Source organism: Saccopteryx bilineata, chromosome 1 (assembly GCF_036850765.1).
Source record: "Saccopteryx bilineata isolate mSacBil1 chromosome 1, mSacBil1_pri_phased_curated, whole genome shotgun sequence".
NCBI classification, from domain to species: domain Eukaryota; kingdom Metazoa; phylum Chordata; class Mammalia; order Chiroptera; family Emballonuridae; genus Saccopteryx; species Saccopteryx bilineata.
In genome coordinates this window covers 305,579,900-305,601,625 of record NC_089490.1, presented here as the reverse complement: position 1 = coordinate 305,601,625, position 21,726 = coordinate 305,579,900, and the positions used below count along the sequence as shown (strand labels likewise).

The following is a 21,726-nucleotide window of genomic DNA, read 5'->3' as shown; positions in this document are numbered from 1 at the left end:
TGATCTCTCATCTACAGCAAAAAAGGGAGAAGGACATTGTAAATGTTCTCAGTTTATAGAAGAAAAGCAGGGACACAAAGATTACTCAGACTATGTAAAGTCACATATATCAGAGCTGACCTACTCATGGCCTCCCTGAGGGTAGCTACCCCATTGTTTCAGTAGCCATTTATGGCTTCCTTCTTGAATTTATGTATATTTCTTGCTTTGAGGCTTTGAGACCTGACCACTTATTAAAACAAATTATGTAGAGTTCGATCTGGAAGGGGCTTCGGACTAGACCATCTCCTTCACTGCACAAATGAGAAAATGGAGGCCCAAGGCTGAGGTGTTAAGAGGTAGGGCTGAGACTCTTCCTAGCAGTACCCATCCTCCCAGGGTTTGGAGTTTATAATGAAGTTGCTGGGGTCCTTCCCAGGCTTGGACATTCCAGGCACCCCTCATCCTGTTGACCCCATCTTGGCTCAGGCTGGGCAGCCTCATGGCAGGCAGCATGTCCTTCTGGCTACCAGCTGGGTGGCCAGCCCTTGCTGTGTTTCTGTGGTTTCTGCCACTGCCTGGCCTCTTCCCTTCCTACAAACTCGCTCCTCCAGGTGACAGCCAGCTCACTGAGCACTCACTCCGGAGGCTAGTCTAAGCCTCCCAGGAGGTCACTGGTTTGTAGCTATTTTCATTTGGGAGCAAACATTCTCTGAGGCTCTAGATAAAGTCACAGGTTGAATTGTGCAGGGCTAGAATTTAAATATTCAAATGTAGTTTCTCATCTTGAATTTGGACCCTGAAGAGTGGGGACAGGGAGCACACACCTGGCAGGGCCAGGTTGAGGGTTCTTGAAAAGGGGAGGATTCTGGGCAGTAAATCTGCGGTTAGGGTTGAGCGCCCCGCTCCCAGCACCCCACGTGGCTCTAGCTGAAATGCCAACTACAACCAGAGCCGACGGGCGGGCGCGCGACACAACCCTTCGTGTGCACATGAATGGTGCACATTTGCTACACATGTCCCTGAACTGCCAACGTGGGTTGCTGTGTCTGGTGCTGGGTTATTTTATCTGATTTTTTCCCGATCCCCTCCGTTTACTATTTTAGAGTGACACTAGCTCTGTCATTGTGTCTGTCTCGCTCCCTTCCTACCCTCACCGGAGGTAAAATCAAAAGGCGGCAGTTGGAGGCAAATCTGCTCTGGCGCCGGCCCATCCTCTCGGCGGCAGGCTCTTGTTGCTCCTTGGAGGTGGCCGCCCTTTGAGAGGGTCCCTTCCCGCTCGCGGAAGGTGGCGGGCCGGCAGCGGGCTACAGGGGTCCTCACGGGCGCGCCCCCACATCCCCGGCGGGCGACAAGGCGGCGGTCTCCGGAGCAGCCCGCGAAGCCCCGCCCACCGTCCCCACCCGCGCAGGACGCGCTACTCCCCCAGCCCAGCCCGGCAGGCCCAGCCCAGCCCAGCGCCGAGGGGAGGCGGGAAACCGCGAAAGCCTCTCGCACCGCCCTGCCCCAAGCCCGCGGCTCACAGCCTCTCCGGACTCGCTACATCCTCTGGGTCGTCTCGGAGGGGACAGCGCTGTGCAGGTAAGCGGCCAAGTTGTGTTCCTCTTCTTCCTAGAGGGAGAAGCGCGGGTGGGGCTTGGTCGCGGGCGCTGGGAGCTGCGGGGTTTGCTGGTTTCGTGGGGGCGAGCGGTCTTCCCCGGAGCCGACACTGGGGCCGCAGAACTCGGGGGGTGCAGGGAGGTGGGCGTCGGAAGGAAGGCGGCTGTGGCCGCGAGGGTGAAGCTAGTGGCCGGAAAGTGCTCGCTGCTGCCTGGAGCTTGGGGGCTCTAGCTTTTAGATGGGGAAAGGGCTGCACCACCTTTATCCAGGGGGAGTCCTCTCCTTGCTATTGGGAAGCTGTGGACACCCGAGCAGAGCTTGGGGAGATGGCTGGATGTGAGTGTGGACACACGAGCAGTACAAAATGGGACGTGCCGGTTTGGGGAGTGGCAGGGCGTTGGGGGGTGGTAAGGAAGGGCTGGGGTTCCAGGGCAGGAGATTCATGAGAACGTCGGCATCAGTTTTTACCTCCTTGTTTATCCTGTCCCGATGTTTTCTAGGGGGCCCAGACCCACCTTCCCCATTCCCTTCTTTCCTCCTGCCCAGCCCCTTTTTGGCAGGGCTGACCCTGGCAGAACCTCCCCCATTGTGTCTCGCGGAGCTTCCATAGAGAGTTGGAAGAGCAGCCCGCGGCTCTTGGAGCTTGCTTCTGGCTCTTACAAGTGGTGGCTGGTAGAAAAAGCACCCGAGGGGGGGAGCAGGGAGCAGGGAGCAGCTGTGCTGGAATAATGATGCTGCCCAGACCCCTTTGGCCACCCTCCAGACGTGGGGGGCTGATGCTGCCAAGGCTTCTCCCACCCTGTGGCCTCTGTCTCCACTTCCTTTGTCTCCCTGACCAGTGCTCTCAGGCTGGGCTGGCTTTTCAGGTTTGGAAATGGATTGGTGGGCAGCTGGTTCTCCCTTAAAGGACCCTCACTCTAGGGGCCTAATGCCCTCATACTGTGTATGTGTGGATGTGTATATATGTTCCCCGCAACTTAGCCTTTTGCATGTGACCTGCCTGGTAGTTGCCATGGAAACTCCTCTTTAATTCTCTGCCTCCCTCCTTTTCCTGCCCATTCTTCAGCTTCATATCTTCCCCCTCCCCCCAACATGGCTACCTAAATACTGGTTACCCCTAGCTTCTCTGGGTAGGGCACCCTGCATAGCTAGTTCCCACCCAAACTGACACGGCCGCTCACCCACTCCACTCATCCCCCCACATTACACATCACAGACCCCAAACATCCAAACACAAAAACATACACATCATACTACACCCCCCACTCATACACACCAGATATACCATATATAAATCTCACCACAGCATACCAGGCACAGTGCTACCCATACACCCTGCATGCAAGCGCACGCAAGCTCACGTGCACGCGCACACAACACACACACACACACACACACAACACACACACACACCACACACACACACACACACACACACACACACACACGCAGTATTTCTAAATAAATCTCAGCTGAGAGATAGGACATTTCCTGTCTTGGTGTGTAGGGGAAGGCTCAGGAGGCCCAGAGGGAAACATTTCCCCAGGAACCCTGAGAGGACGATAGAGAGAGATGCACTTCAGATCCCCCTCAGGGGAGCCCCTCTCCTGGGTGCTAGACCCAAGAGGCCGGTCTCTCCTCGGCTGCTTTCTCCATGCCCCACCCTCACCTCCACCCCCAGAAAGCTCGAGGCTCTGCTCCAGGACTGTCCTAGGAGTCTCCTCAGCCCCAGAGTCTTCCTGCATAATGGTGGATCAGGCAACCTGGGAGCAGCAGAGGCTCTGAGCCTCCACAAAGGAAGCAGCAAAGAGGACTGTTCAAGGAGAGCCGAGGAGAACAGGGATGGGCTGGGAGAGGAGACAAAGGGAGAAAGAGGGCCTGGAAGGGGAGGGGAGCCAGAAAGCAGGAAGGAGAGGAGCCAGGGGAGTTCACAAAGTGTAAGAAGGCAACCTCCTGTGTGGGGGCCAGTTCCCCCTCTTTCCCCAGGCACTTTTTCCTGTTTGGCTCCTCCAGCCACAGCTAAGAGAGGAAGCAAGTTTTTAAAGGGCTCCAGGATTGCAGGGCTTTTCAAAGACCTGTGGATTCTGTGATGATCAGGTGGGAGCGCTGAAGGCCAGAGTTTTTTTCCTGGCCTCCTTGAGATCTTTGGTCTGACTGAGGGCCCATTCAATTCAGTCATTCAGTGAACTGGTTTAAGTACCTATTATGTATTTGTTGCTGCGGACATGAAGGTGAGGAGGACACAGTCCCTGACCTTAGAATCCTACATTTTTAAGATCCAGAAAGGGCCTTGAGGAAACATCCAGTCAGGACATCGTGTATATGGGGAAACTGAGGCTCAGATGGGAAATTGAGGCTCACACACCCACTAGTGCAGGGGTCGGGAACCTTTTTGGCTGAGAGAGCCATGAACGCCACATACTTTAAAATGTAATTTCATGAGAGCCATACAACGACCTGAGTACATTACGCATTATTCAATAAAAATTTGGTATTGTCCCGGAGGACAGCTGTGACTGGCTCCAGCCACCCACAACCATGAACATGAGTGGTAGGAAATGAATGGATTGTAATACATGAGAATGTTTTATATTTTTAACGTTATTTTTTTATTAAAGATTTGTCTGTGAGCCAGATGCAGCCATCAAAAGAGCCACATCTGGCTCCCGAGCCATAGGTTTCCGATCCCTGCACTAGTGACTAGGGCCTTCTGACTCTTCCACCAGGATTTGTGACCTCACATTCTTTGTCTCACATCTCTTGCCTTCTTTTCTCACAACAATCCTCTGGGGACTGGTATGTCCCTTCCAAATTGTGGGTTCCCTAGTGGGTGGGGACCCTGCTTCATTATTTTTTCTTGGAGGATGTGGCAAAAAGGAATGGTTCCCTAGATCCTGGAAACTCCTATAGCCTTAGGTGAGCCAGACCATCTACATCGCTCATAAATCAGAGCACACACTCACCTACCAGACCTGGAGCCCTGTTGGATTTAGGTGGCTGCCATCTGGATGGCAGGCAGACTGTGCCAGTGAGCCCCCAGGACACACTGTCTAACAAATTACCCACCTGCCTCTGCCCGAGTGCCCTGCAGGATATAAAATAGTCATGACAGCCCCAGCCCCAGGAGGCAGAGCCTATAGCATAAAGGCTATGAGCCTGGAGGCAACCACCCAGCCTTTGCCCCGAGGGTAACTGCATTTATTTCACAGATACTCTTTTGGATGCAAACTGGGCCTTTGCCAGAAATTGCTTAGAAGGATCTTAAGCAGTTGAAAGCCTTCAAGACTTTAGACCTCAATTTCTGCATCTGTTTCCTCGACTGTCCATACTGCTATGTTTTTTTTTTCGGAGGGAATTTAGATTCCATGATTAAAAAGCATTTTTTTCCTCTAAATTTTTGTAAGATTATGCAGTCTGAAAGAGATCCCTTTTCTCTTTAGTTTTCTAATTATAATCATTATTTTGTAAAACAGGGTTGCAGCTGAGCAGGAAAGGGGTTGGTCTCTGTTGACTCCGGAGAAAGCCTCCCTTTACACCAAAGTGCCCAGGAAACTGACACCAAGTATTCTGCTCTTGGGCTGCGGGACCAGCCCCTCCCGGACACTGGTCCACGTGGTCTGTTCCACCAGGATGAAGGCTGGGACTCAGTCGAGTCTTGAAAGAAGCCTCCTCTGGGGAGTATGGGACACAAGTCCATCCTTTGGTGGGTCTGTGAAATCCTCCGAAGGGAGAACCTTTGGCCAGCTCGAGAGTGGGACAGGAGGTGCTGGTCAGTTCTCTCTGCCCCTGATGAGAAGCAGCATCTCTCCAGTGCAGACAAAAGCTTGGGGCCATTTTGGCAGCATCTTTGCTTTGGAATAGGAGGGTGCAGGGGAAAACTTGACCTGGGAAAGTATGAAATTGGCTTGGAGTTCATTAGAAAGATAGGCAAAGGGGCACGAGGCCCAGGGATTTGGCTGCCCCAGCTCAGAAGATCTGGTCAGGGGTGGAGGGGGCAGGGATGAGAGAGGGTCCAGCTGGAATGACTGACCCTCACGCAGCAGAGGGGCAAAGCCAGGCCTCAGAAGAGACCTGAGGCCAAGATCTTAAATTCATTCATAGGCCATTTTAACAAATGTTGAGTCCCTCTGGTATGCCAGTTCTGTGAGCCCAAAAGAACTGTGAGATGATGGTTTCTCACTCACCAGAGCCCTCTTGCTCAAATAGACCAATTACTGTAATTTGTCCAGTCCCTTCCTCCTTCCCCCTGCTTACCTGACCCCACTTCCCACCAGGAAGGCTCTGCAACCTTCTTCATCAACAGCAAGGTCCCCCACCCTCACTCAGTGCACACTCACACTTGCACACACATACATAATCTAGCAGACTGAACACACAGATGGGCGCATGCTCACAGGTTCTCACACACCCTCATACCTCACTTAGCCGCAGTTTTTCAGCCCGACCATTGTGATGGGCTGTTCCCATCTACTTGCTCTATCCCAATCCATCTTCCCACCCATGGGCTGGTTGGGTTCCTGGGCTGGCTGGGTCCCGTTGTGTCAGACCTCTGTGGCTCTCCGTTGCTTATTCACTAGGACAGGTGCCTGGCTCGGGCACTCATGGCCCTCTGTGACCTGGCTATAGCTACGCTCTAGGCACCTTCTCTGGTGTCATCCAGTCTGCATGTCCTCCCCTCTGCCTGTGCTCAGGCCCCATCTGGAATGAGCTCTCTCCCTCCAGCCTGCTGACTGGGTGGTGGTGGCCTTTGGTGATGCACACACTTGGGCTCTGATCTGGGTAATTACAAAACTTCCTAGTTTTCTTAACTTTTCTAAGACTGTTTCTTATCTGTCAAATAAGTATGAGCATTGAGCAGGGGGGAGCATTATAGAATGCTTTGCAAGCTGCCTAGCATGTGGCAAACACTCAGTAGATATTAGCTGCTATGATGATAATGATAGCAATGACATTGTTATTAGAATGACATTCTGTTGTGGTTATAATGTCCTTTGAGATGCCTCTCAACTGCTCATTCTTTCAAATAGCTTTTCCTAATTCCTGGGAAACGGACATGCTTTTCTGTTCTCCGGGCCCCTGAAAGCTCTGTGGCCCACAGTGCTTTCATTTTAGTTGCTTATGTCCACGTCTTCTTACCCCTTCTCCCTCCCCACTCACCTCTTCAACAGCAAAGTCAGCTCATCCCCTGCTCCCTAGACAGTGCCTGGCTTGTTGTTCGCACATGGAGAAAGCCCAGTGAGCATGTGTGAGTTGAACATAAGTGGGGAAAAGTCCTTGCTCACCAGTAGATATTGAAAACCCACTTGTCCTTCAGCGCTGTCTTCTGCATGTCACTCTTACTCAGGTGCATACTACACATTTTAAGGTGTAGATTCCTTCGTTCCCATGCCCAGTTCTTTCAGTAGAGTCTAAAACTAAGAATTGACTCCAGCCTAGGTCTGGGATGCTTAAAAGGCTGAAGTCAATGGAGGGAACTGATTCATCACGGCCTTCTGGGTTGGGATTTGACTGTGACCTGGCTGTGAGCAGAGTGAGGACGTGGGGGATGAGGGCATTGTGACAGTTCTAACATTCCTTAGATATTTGATCCAGATCCTTAGGTTGTTCTGAGCTTAGATTGCATTATGATTTAAAGGGATAATGATGCTGAGGCACCTGTTCAGTCAGTCACCATTTACTGTATTGAGCAGCTACTATGCTAAGTCCTAGAGATTCTGACTTGCTTAGAATGTGTCTCTGCCTCCTAGGAAATGGTCTGATGGGGGAGACAGACACACAAACTCGTGATGGCAGTACATGTAAAGTGGTGTGGGCCTTGGCTCTGTGGGAATAGCGGAAATAATGGCATGTGTCAGGAGGGAGGGGACAGTGTGTCTCCCGAAGTAGAGATAGAATAGGTCGGGCAAACCCCTCCCACCACCCAGGGGGAGGACAGATTTCTAGGTAGCAGGCCCCATGGGTCAGGATTCATCCCCATGCCACCCCCACCCCCAAGCAAGACAGTGTGAATATATGCAAAGTACTCTGCAGGCTCAAACACGGAGGTCAGAGCTGTGATTGCAAGGAGGTGGGCCATTGGGTAGAGGTTGTGTAAGGGGCCAGCTAAGTCTCCTGGTTCCTGTGGTATGTATGGTTGTGGGTAGGGTAGGGTGGATGGGTCTGGCGCTGGCAGCTGCTCTTTCTGTTTTTGCCACTGGGACTGTCTATCTGGCCTCTCTTGAATGGCCTTTTGTTAACAGACCTGTGGAGGAGGTAATCCCATTCCTGGCCCGACTCTCTCATGCCCGCTCAGCCTCCTTGGCCTCTGGCCTGGGGCTTCTGTGCAGTGCTTCCCGCCGACTCCAGGGAGTCTGCTCCAACCAGACTCCCTGGAACTGGACTAAGATCCCCTTGTGGGCAGGGGCCTGGCCTCTGTGCCAGCAGACAGCAGCCAGCAGCCAGGGTCCTGCTCCCTGACTCATTCTGGGCAACTTGTGTCATTGGCCTGGGCTGGAGTTGGCCGCACAATATTGCTCTGTGCTCCTGCCGCTGAGGGCTGTTATGAGAAGCCCACGGGATAGTGGCTGGGGAGTCAGCAGTGCTGGTGGGGTGGAGGCAAGTGCTGTGCCCCTCGAGTGTGGGGTCTCCAGGGAGACTGTGTTTGTGACTTGTGAATTCTTGTTTACCTTTCTAAGGAAGGGGACTTGTTCTTTTCATGGTCAGTCATTTGCTTCTTCTGATTGTGTTTCTCTTCCTGCAAAGTCACTTTGTATTAAAGGTAGAGGTACCTCCTGATCAAAATAATAAGTCCTCTGCTGTGTAACAAGGGAGTTTTCTCCCTCTCACTGCCCCCGTGCAGCCAGGCTGGGTGGGGTCTGTGCCTCCCTTCCTGAGTGAAGGATGGTGGGGCAGCCTCAGCAATGGGAGAGGGCCCAGTGGGAAGGGACCGCCCTGGCAGGTGTCAGTAACAGTGCAGGTCTGGGCCGAGGCACCCTGCCTGCTCCCTCGCTGTCTAGTAGCCGCCAGGTGGTGTGGGGAATTCAGTCAAGTGTCCAGCCACTGTGAGTCCCATTGTGAGTCCCATCACCTCCCATCACCCCTGCTCTCTCCTCAGTCTCAGGCCTTGTGTTCTGTTACCTTATTAGCCCTCACTGGAACTTTGTAAGGGGGCCAGTTGTTTTAAGTTTTTAATTGTTTATTTTATTTAGTGGACATTTGAAATGCAAATCTAAGGAACAAATTGCATTTTTCTCTGGAAAGCAGAGATCTCTCTGTGACCTCTGTTTGGCCCCAAAGCACTTGTTTTTTGTTTGTTTTTTTTTCTTTTTCTGTGTATGTGTGACACAGACAGAGAGACAGAGAGAGAGAGGGACAGACAGGTCAGAAGGGAGAGAGATGAGAAGCATAAATTCTTCATTGTGGCACCTTAGTTGTTCATTGATTGGTCTCTCAGATGTGCCTTGACTGGGTGGGTGGTGGTGGGGCTACAGCAGAGCAAGGAACCCCTTGCTCAATCCAGAGACCTTGGGCTTCAAGCTGGCGACCTCTAGGTCTTGTCTATGATTCCACGCTCAAACCAGTGACTCCACGCTCAAGCCAGTGACCTCAGAGTTTCAAATCTGGGTTCTCTGTGTCCCAGTTCGATGCTCTATCCGCTGTGCCACCACCTAGTCAGGCCCAAAGCACTTGTTTAAAAAGCAGCTTTAAAAGCCTTTTCTGACCTGACCAGTGATGGCTCAGTGGATAGAGCCTTGACCTGGGACACTGAGATCCCAGGTTCAGAATCTTGAGGTTACTGGTTTGAGTGCAGGATCATGGATGTGATCCCATGGTCACTGGCTTGAGCAGGGGTCACTCACTTGGCTTGAGCCCCTCTCCCCAAGGTACATATGAAAAGCAATCAGTACAACTAAAGTGATGCAACTACAAGGTGATGCGTCTCATCATCTCTCCTTTCCTGTCTCTTTCTCACAAAACAAAACAAAACAAAACGGCCTTTTCTGGCCCTGGCCCAGCAGCTTGGTTGGTTAGAGCAGTGGTCGGCAAACTCATTAGTCAACAGAGCCAAATATCAACTGCACAACGATTGAAATTTCTTTTGAGAGCCAAAGATTTTAAACTTAAATTAGATAGGTAGGTACATTCCTTATCGAGGTAGCGCCCGCATGTGGTATTTTATGGAAGAGCCACACTCAAGGGGCCACAGAGCCACATGTGGCTCGGGAGCCCCGGTTTGCCGACCACTGGGTTAGAGCATTATCCCGAAGCTCAGAGGATACCAATTTGATGCCCAGTTCCCTAGTCAGGGTACATACAGGAATGGACCCTATTTCTCTCTCTCTCCCTCTCTCCCTTCCTCTCTTGCTAAAATCAATTAATAAATATAAAATAAAATAAAAGCTTTTTCTGGCTTTGGCTCCTTGCTTCTGAATCACAGAAGCATTCCTGTGAACAGGGCACAGGGCTTCACACTTTTCCAGGAAGGCAATAGGTTGAAGTAGGGGACTGTTTTTGTTTTTAATGGAATTATTATTTTTTTTGAGAGAGGCAGGGAGAGACAGGAACATTGAGCTGCTCCTGTATGTGCCCTGACCAGGGAATTGAACCGGCAACCTTTGTGCTCTGGGACAGTGCTCTAACCAACTGTGCTATGTGGCCAGGGCTTAATTTTTATTGATTTTTAGAAGGGGGGACAGAGAGAGGAGGAGGAGGAAGGGGAGCATTCATTTGTTGTTCCACTCAGTTGTGCATTCCTTGGTTGCTTCCGTGTGTGCCCTGACCAGGGATTGAACCTGCAGCCTTGTTCTTTAGAGATGACACTCTTAACCGACTGAGCTAACTGGCCAGGGCTGGAATTAAAAAAATTTTAAATTATTTTTAATAGCTCTTTAAAAATTTTTTTTTAGATTTACAAAAATTGAGCAGATAGCACAGAGATCCAATATACCCTCTCCCTAACACACACACACAAACACAGCTTCCCCTATTACTTTACATGGTGTGGTACAGTGGTTACAGATGTTGACCTAAGAGCAAAAGGTCAAAGTGAGAGACAACAAGTGTTTACTTGAGATCCAGAAGAATAGCCATTCGGGAAGCACTGACCAGGCAGAAACCCAGTGTCCCAGGTAGGGGAAGGCAGGGTTTTTATAAGAAAGGGGAGGGGGGCCCTGGCTGGTTGGCTCAGTGGTAGAGCGTCGGCCTGGCGTGCAGAAGTCCCGGGTTCGATTCCTGGCCAGGGCACACAGGAGAAGCGCCCATCTGCTTCTCCACCCCTCCCCCTCTCCTTCCTCTCTGTCTCTCTCTTCCCCTCCCGCAGCTAAGGCTCCATTGGAGCAAAGTTGGCCCGGGCGCTGAGGATGGCTCCATGGCCTTTGCCTCAGGTGCTAGAATGGCTCTGGTTGCAACAGAGCAATGCCTCAGATGGGCAGAGCATCGCCTCCTGGTGGGCATGCCGGGTGGATCCCGGTCCAGTGCACGCGGAAGTCTGTCTGACTGCCTTCCTGTTTCCAGCTTCAGAAAAATACAAAAAAATAAAATAAAGGGGGAGGGGAGGGGAGTGACTGCATGGAGTAGAAAGAAGGACTTTCCATAGGTGCAGACAAGCTGGTTACTCTTTAGTGTACGTAGTACATGGTGGTGGTAGTCCTGACTGTCGGGGTGTCGGCTTTCCTGCTAGCTTTGCAAGCAGGTGTTTGGAAGACAGTGCAGCTTTGGCCCGGGTGAAAGGCTCCTGTGCCCAGTCTAAACACTGCAGAAGATTAAGAGGTAAGACAGGTAAGGCAGCTCCTCTGGGATGGCAGCTCCGACTCCCATTTGGAAGTGGCTCCATTTACATTATTGTTCACACATATAATGAACTAGTGTTGATACTTTATTGACGTGAAAGCCCAAAGATTATCCTGGTTTCTTTAGTTTTTACCGAATGTCCCTTTTCTGTTCCAGGATCGCTGTCAACATACCGCGTTACATGTAGTTGTCACCTTTTCTTAGGCTCCTCTGGGCTCTGACGGTTTCTCTGACTTGCCTTCTGTCCTGACTGCCGTGGCAGTTCTGAGGAGGGCCGATCAGGTATATTGTAAGATACCCTTCGGTTGGGGTTTGTCCGATATGTTTGCCATGATTAGACTGGGCTGTAAGGTTTGGGCGCAGGCGTCCCCAAACTACGGCCCGCGTGCCGCATGCGGACCCTGAGACCATTTATCCAGCCCCCTGCTGCACTTTCGGAAGGGGCACCTCTTTCATTGGTGGTCAGTGAGAGGAGCACTGTATGTGGCGGCCCTCCAACGGTCTGAGAGACAGTGAACTGGCTCCCTGTGTAAAAAGTTTGGGGACCCCTGGTTGGGGGATGAAGGTCACAGAGGGAAAGTGCTATTACATCACACACATCAAGAATACTCTTAGTGCGACCCATCGCCGTTGTTGACAGGTCTGGTTCTCAGTCCTTTTCAGCCCCCCCCCCCTTGGCATGGTTCCAGGGCCTGGGGTCAGAGCCATGTCCTTTCCGCCCCTGACACAAGCATACCCGTCTGCTAAGGAGCACTCACTTGGTTAGATGTCAGCCCCTGAAGCAGGGACCGTGCTGCTGTGGTACCCTTAGTGATGATCCAAGTTCCTGGACAGTGGTAGCCCACTGATAACTGTTTGTTAATTTGGTGACTGGAAAGATAATGGGGCTGGTTTTTTCCCAAAATTACACATAGTTCCAAAATTCTCCTCCCTTTTCTTCTCTCCATTTCTCCACCTAAATATAAGGAGATCTCAGCTGTCTGGAAAGCAATCTGATTAAAATAACTTAGGCCAAGATATAAATAACTGTTAGGATCGGAAGTATTTACCATTTATTTATTCATTTATTTATTTATTATTACTATTATTTTATTAATAGAATTTATTGGGATGATACCAGTTCACAAAACCATACAGGTGTCAAGTGTACAACTCAGTAAATTATCTGTACACGACATCATGTTCCCGCTACCCCAAGCAAAGTCTCTTTCCGTCCCCAATTCCATCCCTCTTTGCTCTCCTCTACCTCCCCCACCCCCTTTCCTTCTGACTGTCACCACGTTGTTGTCTGTGTATACGTGTTGTGTGTGTGTGTGTGTGTGTGTGTGTGTTTGCTAATCGCCTGACCTCTCATTCAGTCCACCTACCCCCCTCCCTGGAAGCATTTACCTTTTAAAAGAAGCATTTGGTGAAATTTAAAAATCTCTCCTTGGGAGAATATTGTGTACGTGGATGTATTTTTGAATTAGGGTGATCTTTATTTCCATTCTACACCCTAATCTAATTCTGAGCCATACCAGACGAAAAGTGGGGTCTGCCTTTGCCAGCCCATTCTGAACGGCGGCTGCCAGTTGCTGGGCGTGTTGCTCTGTTGGCATCCCCTGTAGGCCGGGTTCTAGTGGCCAGGCTCACCTACAGCTGGTCTGGGACAGCGTCCAGCTCCGAGCATAAATGCACTGGTGTTCTGCTGGGCGGAGAGCGGCGGGATGCTTGGCAGCTGCTGTGCAAGTGGAGGCCGAGAGGGGAAGGGGTGATGGGGGTGATGGGGCAGCTCTGAGAATAGCTGGGGCCCAGCAGTGGCTGACAGACAGGCCAGGCCGCCTCCCTTCTCCTGAGGGGCTCCAGGCTTCCACCCAGCCTTTCCCTAATATCAGTCCTAGTGATGTAGTAGAGTTGGGCAAGAAACTGGGAAAGGAGAAAAATGATATATGAATGCTGAAATTCTGTAAAGCTACTTATTTGGGTTGTTCTCAGCCTGATTTCTCTTCCCTGGGTAAGAACACGCCCGCCCAGAGAGGCTAGTGGGGCCTGAGTCAGGTCAGCACTTCCATTTCCCTTAATTCCCACACATTGCCACACTTGCCAGGGAGGCAGCGCAGAGGGAAAGAGCATAGCATTTGGTACAAAATTAGGGGCGGGTGCCAGCCATGCTACTCGTAGCTGTGAGACCTTGAGCAACTAACCTAACTCTGGGCCTCACCTTTCCTAATCTGTGAAATGACAGTAATATCCGTTTCAAATATTTGGTAGACACCATCATCACAAACATCATCTCCTTCACAGAACAAGGGTGTGGAACATACAAAACCCAGTTGCTCCCCTTTCACTTATGACAGCCACAGGTACACATGAGGGTCCAGGGCTGAAGGACAAGTCCCTGTCCTGATCTCTCCTTGACTTCCCCTAAATCCAAGGAGGCAGGAGGGCCAGGGTGGTCTTCGGCACAGCACTCCAGTTTTGGATAACTCCACTTGGCTTTGCCTGTGCTTTTCTGGGCGCAGTCCTCCTAGAGAGACAGACCAAAGGGACCCCTGGAGGAAGGGTGTGGCTTCTGAAGGACTTTGGGTTAGGAGAAAGACGGGGCAAGCTGACCAGAGGGGTGGGTGCCCAGGGCCCTCCAGGGTTAGGCCTTGGGCTTCTAACCCTGTCCAACACGCTGCCTGCACAGCAGAGAACTTGTGTCTCCCTCTGGGCAGCTGTCCTGTGGCCAGGGAGGGGCAGGAGGTGTTGCTCCCAGGAATAGCAGCTGTCTGTTGACTTTCCTCCCCACTCTCTGCGCTGGTGCATTCCCCCTTCTCTGCTCTTTGGAGCATCAGTGTGACCAGGGCATGCAGGGGACATGGAGGAGGCAACTGACATACCTAAGGGTGTAGGTAGGGTCTTGTGGGGAGGGCAAGAGCATGGACGGTGTTTGATGTTTTTGTCCAAAGCATATTCTCTCTTCTCTCACAGTCTCCGCCTCTCCTTGCTTTGCCACCTGCGTCCCTCCTTGTTCACTCTCTCAGTTTCAGCCAGAGCTCTGCCCTCCAGCCAGCCTCTGTCTCGCAGTCTCTTTCTTGTGCCTTCACCTGCTTCTCACACTTTGCTTTGGGCACATCGCAATTCAGTTTCTCTTCTGTGAGATCTCTTTCCTCTCCTGCTGTCTCTAGCCCTCTGTTTATCTCAGCTTCTGTGTCTCTGGTGAGGACCACCAGGGGTGTTGGCTGTGGAGGTTGTCACTGTTCTCTGGCTGACTCAGTAAGACGTGCTTTCCTCCACCACCTACCTGTCTGTGGCCCTGGATGACGCCGTTGTTGTTGTTGCTGTTTTTAGGCAGAAGGCAGTGGCCAGGGAGCCTTTTGAGTCTGTCAAGCCCTCTTTGCTTGCATCTGTGGTGGGCCTGGCCCCCTCCCTACCCCACGTCAGGAGAGCACAGGCCTGCCTGTAGTTAAGGAACAACTAGCTAGCTTGCTTGGATTCCAAACTCTGCTCTGCCATTTTCTGGTTCTGGGACTTTAGGCAAGTTACTTAACCTTCCTGGCCTCAGTTTCTCCATCTGTATAATGGGAATGATCATAACCATAGTCCTAGAACTGCTGTAAGGATTAAATGTACTTGACACGAATGCCTAATAAATGGTAGGTATTGTTATCACAGTGCTTTATCGTTTACAAAGAACCTTTCCATATATTATCTCATTTGACCTTTTGTCACAATCTTTATAACAGGAAAGGAGACAGGGAGTGATTGGCTAATCCTTCAGCGCCCCACCCCCTGCTCTCACCCCTAGCACAATTCTGTAATGGTTTAAAACAAGTGAAGCCCCTTGCTGAGTAAGCAGCTCTCCATCCAGCAAGGACAGTACGCATTCTGGTGCTGAGCTGGCAGTCACTGTGTGTTCTGCTGTCCCTCCCATGGACATGTGTGAAGCGGGAGATGGTGGGGAGCCCGGGTGGCGAGTGCGCACCCAGAGGCGGGAGCCCCCTTCGTGGTGGTCCTCTTTGCAGAGCTGATGTGACTTCCTCCCATGTCTGAGCCTGGCAGCCTCACCTGCTGAACTGGGATTGGAGCTGTCCGGGAGGTGAGCCCTGTGGGAGTCACAGTGCAGGTGGCCCATCACCACCCTCCCCAACGATGAGGGGCCCAGCGGCTACAATTAGGAGCTCACCGCAGGAAGACTGCCCTTTCTCTCCCAGCAGGGAGGCAAATAGAGCTAGGTTGAAGTTTGGAATCCATCTTTTTTTACTCACCAGGTGACCTCTATCTGCCTCAGTTTCTTTCCCCGTAAAATGGGTTTGATGGCAACACATACTTCATAGGCTATCTTTAAGGATTAAATGAAAATAAATATTTGAAGTTCTAAGAGTAGTGCCTGACCTGTGCTGTTGTCATGATGATTATGATTACTTCATATATCCAATCCAGAATCCTAGACTGGGCCTTACCTATCGGCTTTCCAGCCCAGAATTTTCAGTTCCTCTCATTTCTTTCCATGGAGTCTCTAGAAGGACCCCTGTGCTTCAGGCAGACCTCTGTCCCCCTATGTACCCCTCAAACTCCAGCACCTTGCTCATTTCCTCTGCCAGCTTTACTGTTCTATACCTCCTATGAGACTCACCAATCTTTCCTGCACCTTCTCTTTCCTGCTCAGGGGAAGGCTGCTGCCCCAGGCAGTGTGCAGTGTGAGTGGGCTGGGCTTTGTGCAGCCACAGGACGCAACGGCCCTGACCACCCGTCCCTCTCTGGGAGGTTAGTGTTCTGCAGCCATTGGCTCCCGAGTGCTGTGCCTCATGTGGGTAGACCGTGGGTTGGGGCATGCTGACCTTGGGGACAGCATTCACGGCTTTTATGGTCAAGAAGGCTGTAGCCATATCTTGCATCTCTATGAGGAAAGGGGAGTCCTCCTCGGCCTCCCAGATGGGGCCAAGGATGAAGAAGAATCCAGCCTTCATTTTACAAAACAGAAGAAACTTGGTCGTGGCTCTGAGTCACTGTGGCTAAGAAACTTCAAGGTCAGTGTTTAAAGGCACAGAGTGAGGGTTTAAGGCCATAGGGCAGCCCTGAGCTGTTTCCAGGCTACTGGTCACATGGGACGGGGAGGTGCAGAAAGAACACATCCCATCCCTAAAGGTGTCCCTGACACAGAGAAGGAGGAAGAAGCACAGGGCTGGAGCTCCCCAGACAGAGGGCTGTTGAGTAGATGATGACTATCCTTTTGTTCTTTGCTTTCTTTTTACTCTGGTACATAAAATCGCAAGAGAACTCTGGCCCAGAGCTTCTAAGACAAGAAGCAGAAAGGTGATGAGCAGGTTAGAGAGGAAAAGTACAGTGAGTGCCAAGGATGTCTGGTGCCCCCGTGTGGATGGGGCACAGGAAGCATTGGGTGTGAAAGGGGTACCAGTGAAGACCGAGAACACTGCAGCCAGTCTAGTATTCGGGCGTTATGATGCCTAAATTCTCATGAGAGTAAAGCACCTTCTAAAGCCATGGGTCGGGCATTGTGTTGGTCTGTGCTGACCACTTGCCCAAGCCCCATTCATTAGCAGGTGTAATAGAGAGCTGAGGGTACCACAGCCTTCAGCATGTCGGAGGCTAGGGAACTTAAAAGGATGCTAGGACCAGTCCCTGTCTCCAAACAGCCTTGCTTAACACAATTAAATCGGACTACCTTCCCTATATTTTCCTCCCAAACAATAAGACTTACTGATGTCTTATGACTATCAAACCATTTTGTCCATGTTAGTGTTGAGTCCTGGGCCTTCCCTGTCTTTAGCCCGGCCTGAGGCTGTCCAGGTCTGGGCTAGAGTAACAGTCACCTGCACCACACTTACCCACGCAGTGCCACCAGGGGAATCTGAAAGGACTTCCTGATCATCCCTTTGTCCTCTCTTGAGAGTGAGTTGGGCTCCGAGCTTTCTGAAGGCCCTTTATAAACAATTCCATCACTGCCCGCTGACGTCTTCAAGCAAATGTGAGAGCCAAGGAACCTGTCAGGGGCTTCCTTTGTACCCCTCTCATTGCTGGGGTTCCCTTCATTTCTGGGTTGCCCTCGTCACTTTCATGGCTGGACTGCCCCAGTACTCAGGCATGGCCCACCTTCCCTGCTGCCCCTCCTGGCCACTCCTCTCCCCCAAATCTGGCCTGCCCACCTCGCAGCGCCAGCCCAGCACAGCAGAGCGGCGGACAGGAGCTGGAGGCCTGGGTTTGAGCCTGGCTCTGCACCTGACTAGCTAGGTGCACTGGCTGCATTTCTCTGTTGAGGCTCGGCCTCCTTAAGGAAAAAGTGAGAGCTTTCATCTTGATTGTTCTAACTCAGGAATGCTGAGACTCTAGCTCCATCTGGTAAACCTCACATCTTGTTTATATCCTATTTATACACTACGAAATTTTCTTTACTGGCTTTTGGATAGATTTGGATACATCATCAGCTCAGTTATGTCCCCTTTTCTACAGTAACAACCAGTTAGTCTAAACAATGGCATTCTGTGGTCCCTTAAAAGGGCCCCTTCCGGTCTGGAGTGAGGGACCTCATCTTCCTTTGGGAGTCCTGCCGGGGTCCAGGCCATGGCGAGCCCCCAGGTGTGTTTGCCGGGGGCTGAGCCTGAAGAAAAGCAAGCAGGTGGATGCACAGGGAGGGGAGTGGGGAGTGAGGCTGGGGGTGGGGCTGAGGGATGGGAGATGAGGTGAGATAATGAAGTTCCACTGTAACTGGGATCCTTTGCTTTTAAAGGGAGGTGGTTTCTGAGTTATTTTCGCAACAGAATTGTGTATTCTGATCTCCCTCACTGCTGTGTGGATTCAGACATATAATAGCACGTTGCTATCTCATCAGCCAGTGGCTTCTCTTTCCAAGCAGCTCTTACCCGGCAATTATGTGGAATTGTGTGACTCAGTATGGGAAGGTAATTGCCGGAGAAACTCTTCTGATTGCTTCTCCCGCGCCTGTAGTTGGCGCCTGTAGAAAGCAACTGCGCGGAAGGCAGGAAGCTCAGGGAGGAGGAGGGTTCCCAAGGCCGTGCTGCCACCACCGGAAATGTCAGCGGTTTACCCGTGGAGAAGCACACGAGAACACAGAAGGAGGAGAAAAGTGGAAGTGGAATTCTTTCCCATAAGATGTTACAGAGAAAGCCAAATGTAGCTGGTCCCCTTTTCCAGATGTGGAGGACAGTCTCTCTGCTTTAGAGTTCAAGAGTCAAAAAGCGCTAGAGTGAGGAGACTCCAGAGCCAGACCCAGGGAGCCAAGCCCTCTGGCCTCCCAGGCAGCGGGTCCTGGCTCCCAGAATGAGGACCTTCCCCCTACGTGCACATTGAGTGGAATGTAACATTCCTGAACCCCCTCTCCCAGCTCCACTTAAATCTACCTTGCTTTCCCCTCTTCTCCAAAATTCCTTCCTCTTTTTCTTCTGAAAATGAGATCTATCACTTCTACCACTTCCTAACCCCATCCCTTGTACCCCCACCCCACCCCCAGGCAGCCCAGCTTCCTTTCTGGGAGAAAGGAGCCTGTGGTGACTTGGAAGGGCGGTGGGAGGGAGCGGGAGGGAGCGGAGGCCCAGGTAGAGTTTCTTGGTGCAGTAGTGAGAGAAAGGCGTTTTGTGCCCCTTCAGAGGCTCTGTACTTGGTCACTTAGCTCAAGGTCAATGCCAGTGGTACCAATGACATTTTAAAAAATGGGTGTAGGGGCCAAGGGCACCCGGAGGAGCCTTGTGCTGAGGTGTGGATGGTATAGCCCAGGCCTGGGCAGCTGCTTGAAGAAGTGGGGAATTGGTCACTTTCCCAGTCTGTAACAGTTCTTTCTTTTAAGCACACTGTAACTTGATCAGAAATGTTTTCTTTAGAGTACAAAGACAGGTTTTTATTCTTTAATGTGGCATTCAGGATCTTCCATAATCTGACTCCAACTGTCTTATCAGCATTCTCCACCACCCACCCCCTCATGGCTCACTCAACTGAATGATTCACTGTTTGCGCAGGTATCTTACTCTAGAAATGGTGAATTTTCGGCAGATGGTTCTCCTAGCCCCCACTGTGTTATGTGAGCATTACTAATGGCTGCAGGCCCTTTCTCTTGCTGGACTTCATTCAGAGTCCTGAGGAAACCACTTGAGGCAGCCACTGTTGAATGAAATGCCTTGAGGTTCAACTCAACCCAAACTTGAACTGAACAATTTTGGTATCCCTGCTTCCCATTTCCCCCTTCTCACCACCTTTGCTCATGCTGTTTTCTGTGCTAGAATGCCCTTCCTTTTCTCTCTTCTTACTTTTCATCAAAATCCCATCCTACTTTCAAGGCTCAGCGGACACCACCTCCTCCATGGAGCTGCCCTGGTTCCCTGTTGTAGTCCCTGCTCCTCCTTTCCCTGCCCTGATGGGTTCTCCCTGCAGGTTGTTGCTACCACTTGCAAAGCAACAAGTTTTGATATATCACATTTGCTGATATATCAGAGCCCTTGTTTCCAAACCCTGCCTTTCCTTGGAAGCTGAGCCTTTGTCTTGCTCACCTTTGACCCCTTGCAGAACTAGCATCATATGGCACTTTCTAGGAGTTCAGCATGTGCTGTGGGATTGACTTGAATCTGAGTAAATATGGAGGTGATTGTGGGGGAGTTGAGGGGAAGACACAGCAGGGAAAGTGGTTTGAAACCGTTGTGAAATGCGGACCCTTACTTGCCTAATAAACCTTCTCATGGTTAGAGCTGTCAAGGACCCCCTGTGGGAAGCTTGGTCCATTTGTCCTTTCCTCTGTCACCTCAGATCCAATATTCACGCCAAAGTATCTAGGATTTGTAGGCTTTTAATATTCATTTCCATCCCCATTCCAGGTCCTGAATCTAGTCGCTCCCCACTGGCTGAGCTAGGAACAGATGTAACTTAAAGATGTAATTTGTAGCTGGGACTTGATCTGAGGAATAGCAGTAAACCGAACCTCTAACCACCTCCTCTCCAAAGAAAAACCATAGTTTTACAAATATCAGGTGCTGAAAACTTATTTCATACTCTGCAAAAGGTATTTAGGACAGTATATTTGGCTAATACATCAAGACCTCCACTGTAAAAGAATTGATCTCAGATAAACCAATTTTGTTATTACACAACTTGGCTCATAAGAAGGAAAGGAAATCTTCTATTCACCAGTCATCATCCTTTCCCCAAAACAAAAACTACCTAAAAACTAAAACAACTAAAAACCCATGAAATAAAACTAGCACTGGATTATGTGAAGTGTAACCATAAATTAAGCCAGAATTGTTCATAGAATGTATGCTACTTGACATCGTTCCATTCCAGAGACTAACCTGCTGTGGTCCCAACAAGTTAAGGAAGCCGGAGACTCCTACATTAAACCCAGGACCCCTGAGAGGGGCTAAAGTGATCTGAGGTTGGTATCTGCTGCCTTCAGTCTGTATGAAAAAGCAAATCAAACTGTCTTCTAGGACTGTTAGTGTACCACAGAGTAAAATGTAGCAAATATGTGATCATATTAAAGATTACCAAACACAAGAAAGATTAAGTCATATGTGATTGAGAGGTACAGAAATAGAAAATACATTTAAGACCCTGCCCCACAGGATTAAGATTTTGGAATTATCCAATACAGAATATAAAATGTAGAAAATGTATAGCCAACAAAGACTAACAAAAACCAGGCAATGTGTAAAAGAACCAAATAGAACATTTAGAAATAAATAATATAATCGTTGAAATTGAAAGTTAAATGAATGGATTAAGCACAAAATTGAATTAGTAAATAGAAAATAAATCTGAAATAGTTATCCAGAATGTAGCACAGAGAAACAAAGAAATAAAAAACATGAAAAAGCAGTGAGGTGAGGCCCTGGCTGGTTGGCTCAGCGGTAAAGCGTCAGCCCAGCGTGTGGATTCCTGGCCAGGGCACACAGGAGAAGCGCCTGTCTGCTTCTCCACACCTCCCCCTCTCCTTTCTTTCTGTCTCTCTCTTCCCCTCCTACAGCCAAGGCTCCACTGGAGCAAAGTTGGCCTGGGTGCTGAGGATGGCTCCATGATCTCCGCTACAATAGCTCCAGTTGCAGTGGAGCAACGCCCCAGATGGGCTGAGCATCGCCCCCTGGTGGGCATGCTGGGTGGATCCCTGTCAGGCACGTGCAGAATCTGTCTGCCCCCCCTCCCCCTTGGAGGAGAGGTGGCATTTGAAGAGAAAATGGCTGAAAAATTTCCATAATTGTTGAAAAGGATGCATCAACAGGTAAAGGAAACAACAGACTACATAGAAATACATTCTCATTTAGACTCTGGTCCAATGAAAGTTTGAACACTGAAAGAGAAAGGAATTAAAAGGAGGCAGAGAGAAAAGATAGAATATCTGTGAAGTAATAGCAATAAACAGATTTTTCAATAGCAACAATGGAAATGAGAAAGTAGTGG

General features: G+C 50.4%; 1 protein-coding gene across 2 annotated transcripts in view; it reads left to right on the top strand.

Moving 5' to 3' along the window:
• The first annotated feature begins 1,264 nt into the window (after positions 1 to 1,264).
• Positions 1,265 to 21,726, top strand: part of FXYD6 (FXYD domain containing ion transport regulator 6) — a 35,002-nt gene continuing 14,540 nt past the window's right edge. The window contains exon 1 of one of the 2 annotated variants that reach the window (XM_066245731.1): positions 1,265 to 1,560. The gene's annotated coding sequence lies outside the window, so the exon portion shown is untranslated. The remainder of the gene's footprint in view (positions 1,561 to 21,726) is intronic. The other variant, XM_066245722.1, reaches the window with a different exon arrangement.